This window comes from Talpa occidentalis, unplaced genomic scaffold (genome assembly GCF_014898055.3).
Source record: "Talpa occidentalis isolate TD23 unplaced genomic scaffold, MPIMG_talOcc4v2.1 talOcc4.3, whole genome shotgun sequence".
NCBI classification, from domain to species: domain Eukaryota; kingdom Metazoa; phylum Chordata; class Mammalia; order Eulipotyphla; family Talpidae; genus Talpa; species Talpa occidentalis.
In genome coordinates, this window is record NW_023603184.1 from 39,526,284 (window position 1) to 39,530,204 (window position 3,921).

Sequence of the window (3,921 nt, forward strand, 5' to 3'; positions counted from 1 at the left end):
TTCAGTAGAGCTGCCTGTTATGCTCCCCACTCTCTCTGGTGAATCCTTTAACCCCCAACACCTCTGGCCTACACCCCAGTTCTTGTATGCATAAATAAATAAATCTTAAAAAAAAACAAAGCTTAAAAAAACAAGAAATAAAAGGTATACTGATATGTAAGAAAGATATAAAACTGTCTATTTGCAGATGAGTTTTTTTAAAATGGAGAAAATCTGAAAGAGTAGACACAAAAAAATCTCTAAAATTAGTGATTATAGCAAGGGGAATATACAAAACTCAATTGCTTCCCTATATACCAGCAATGAAAAAGTGCGATTTGAAATTAAAATCACAGTACCATTTATATTAACACCAAAAAATTAAATACTTAGTTATAAATCAATTTGTAAAAGAGCTATATGAAGAAAACTAACACTGATGGAAGAGTTAGATAAATGGAAAGATAATCCATGTTCACAGATAGGAAGACTCATTGTTGTCAAGATGTCAGTTCTTTCCAACTTGATCTACAGATTAAAACATAATCCTAACCAAAATCCCAGACAGTTATTTTGTGGCTATTGATATACTGTTCATAATAATTATAAATGGCTAAATCCAGAACAATACCAAATACTGGTGAGGATGTGCAGCAACAGGAACCATCTTTCATTTCTGGTAGGAATGCGAAATGGTAATCTCCTTGGAAAGCAGTTTGGGAATGTCTTTATTATTATTATTTTTTAAAGATTTATTCATTTATGCATACAAGAACTGGGGTACAGGCCAGAAGTGTGTGGGGTGAGGAGATTCACCAGAGACAGAATGGGGAACAGAACAGGCAGATCTACTGAAATACACTGCTGAGGGGAGCAGTGGGTGAGTCTGGAGAGGTCTGTTGCCCCATGTGGGTAGCTCCCTGGCCGGGGATCAAATTCGTGCTACAGTGGCTGTGGATAGCCTCATAGGTTGCATCTTAACCCCTTGTGCCACCAGGGAGGCCCAGCTTGGGAACTTCTTACAAAATTAAATTAATTCTTAGCATCTGACCCAGGACCCCACTACTATGGCCATCCAGTCATCAGTCATCTCCAGACAGTTGAGATGGTTGTTATATTCAGCCAAGACACCTGCACTTTTGCCTTTGAGTGACATTTCACTAAAAGTCATTGTACCCTGATAGGAGAAGGTATCTACCTTGGAGAAGGAAATAGAGGTGATTCTGCATATCCTGTTATCTTAGGGGTAAGCTGTGAGTTCCTGATCTGCCTGAAGTTCAAACAGGTAGCAAGTAGCATCATACAAACCAGTGGCAAATATATTATTGTTTGGAGAGAAGCAGATGGCCTTGATGTGAGACTCTTGGCTGGTGAAGCTCTGCTCGCACATCCCTTCTCAAGCAGATCCTAGAGTTTGGCTGAGGCTTCAAGCACCAGAGACAAACAGGAGCAAGAATAAGACTTATCATATCCCCATTGTGTCCAGTGAATATGGTACTCTGTTGGCCATTTTCAATGTCTTGCAGAGCAAAAGTGGTGTCTCCAGAGCTGGTGATGTTAAGATTTTTGCCCAAGAAGTTACAGGACAGGTGAACTACATGTCCAGTCAATTCATGACTCACACATGAATTCCCTTTAGGTGTTTTCAGATTGCCAGTAGGGCAAATGTTAGCCAGGCCACCATATTTCCCAGAAAGCACATTATGCACATGTCATGACCTATGAGGAAGAAAGATGGCATGGATTGTTTGAGGTGTCAGGAACCCAGATAAATTTACCATCCCGTGCGGCATGAACTAGAAGTCTGGAATCTGTGCCCCAATGCATGGAATAAATCTTGGCCAAGTTCCCCCACAGCCTTCTCTTGGTGCCATCTGGATTCTTCTCAGTAGGTTGATGTTGTTTGTGATCTGAGAGAAAGTTGCATCTGCACATGCTTTCCTAAGATCCCTAAGTTGGTTGTTAAGCTTTTCTGCCTCCTGCTTTAACTGTCAAGTTCACTCATCTTCTAATGTTAGTGTTCGTCATCATATTTTTTTTTGTAACTTAGTAAATGATACTATTTTAAAACCAGCAGGACAGTTTGAGTATAAAGAATCTCATCAGAATTAGGTCATTAGGAATTTTCATTAAGAAAATATGGAGTAAATTCTATCAAACTGACTTAATGCCATCATAGAATTTCTACTTTACACTATTTTCATCTTTTTTTCTCTTGCTTTTATTTTTGTAAAGTTATGTTGAAATTAATTATTCTCTTTACATTTTACAACAAAGTTTTAATTCATTGATCACTTTTTGCCAATATTAAATGTTTTCTTAACTTCTGTCATTATTCGTTTTCTATATATATAGGACATTTCTCTCTATATAGGAATTTAATATATAGGACATATTTGATATATATGATGTAATTAAATTATATTAACTAATATAATTATATTAATTATAACTAATTATATTAGTTTCAAGTGTACAGCATAATTTGCATGTATTGTGGAATGATGACCATATTAAGCTAACATGTATCACAATTCATAATTTTTTTAAAATTCTTTTAATGATGAAAACTTTTGTGATATACTCTCTTAGAAACTTTCAAATATATAATACAGTATCATTAACTATAGTCTTCATGCTGTATATTACATCATCATGACTTATTTATTGTATAGCTGGACATTTGTACTTTTTAACTCTCTTCTCCCATTTAGTGTCACCCCTAATCCCTACTTTTGGTAACAACCAGTATGTTCTCTATATCCATGAGCTTGGTCATATTTTTGTTTTTCTTAGAGTCCACATATATAGTATTTGTCTTTCTCTGCCTGACTTATTTCTAACCTAACATAACATTATTTCTGACCCAATATAATGCCCTCAAAGCCTACTCATGTTGTCACAAATGGCAAGATCTACTGCTTTTTTTATGGCTGGGTAACATTCCATTGAATATACCTACCACATTGTCTTTATCCATTCAGCCATCAATGGACATTTAAGTTGTTTCCACTAGGCTAGATTTCTTTCTTTCTTTTTTTTTTTTTAAAGACTTATTTATTTATTTATACAAGCACTGGGTACAGTCAGAAGCAAGGGAGGGTGAGAGAATTCACCAGAGCCATTGTGACTAAACAGGCAGAGTGACTAAATACACTGCTGAGGGGAGCAGCAGGTCAGAAAGGAGAGGTCTGTCGAGCCATGTGGGACCCTCGCCAGCGGCTGGCGATCCAACTGGCGCTGCAGAGGCTGGCAGCTTCGCAGCCCAGCACTCAAGCGCTGCACCACCAGGGGAGGCCCAGATTTCTTTCTTTTTTTTTTTTTTAAACTTTTTTTTTTTTTTTTTTTTTTTTTGTTCGTTCGTTTTGTTTATACATGCACTGGGTACAGTCAGAAGCGCGGGAGGGCGAGAGAATCCACCAGAGCCAGAGCCAGAGCGGGGAGCAGAGCAGGCAGAAAGACCGAAGTACACCACTGAGGGGAGCAGCGGGCGGCAGGAGAGGTCTGCGCGCCATGTGGGACCCTCCTCCAGTGGCCGGGGAGCAGCCTGGGATCGAACCGGTGCTGCAGAGGCTGCGGGCAGCTTCGCAACCCAGCGCTCAACCGCTGCGCCACCGGGGAGGCCCAGATTTCTTTTTTTTTTTTCTTTTTTTTTTTTTAACCTGTGTGCCCACCACCCAAGTTGATAGGACATTTTTATCACCTTTGGAAAGACCCCTAATCTTCTGTTAAGTAATTTCAGATGTGTTCTCCCTGACCACACCCTTTCCCTAGCATTGTAGATTATTGAGTATCATCACTGTAGATTAGTTTATTAGTAGTTTGCAGTCTTCTTGAACTTCATATAAATGGTTGTGCTTTGTTTGTGACTTCTTTTCACTCAGCATAGCATTTTTGAAGTTTATCAATGTTGTTGGATATATTAATAGTGTGAGTCTTTTT

The 3,921-nt window shown here is 38.6% G+C and overlaps 1 pseudogene; it reads right to left on the minus strand.

Moving 5' to 3' along the window:
• Positions 1-1,018: 1,018 nt before the first annotated feature.
• Positions 1,019-2,959, minus strand: LOC119255039 (guanine nucleotide-binding protein G(I)/G(S)/G(T) subunit beta-1-like; annotated as a pseudogene).
• Between the last annotated feature and the right edge of the window lie 962 nt (positions 2,960-3,921).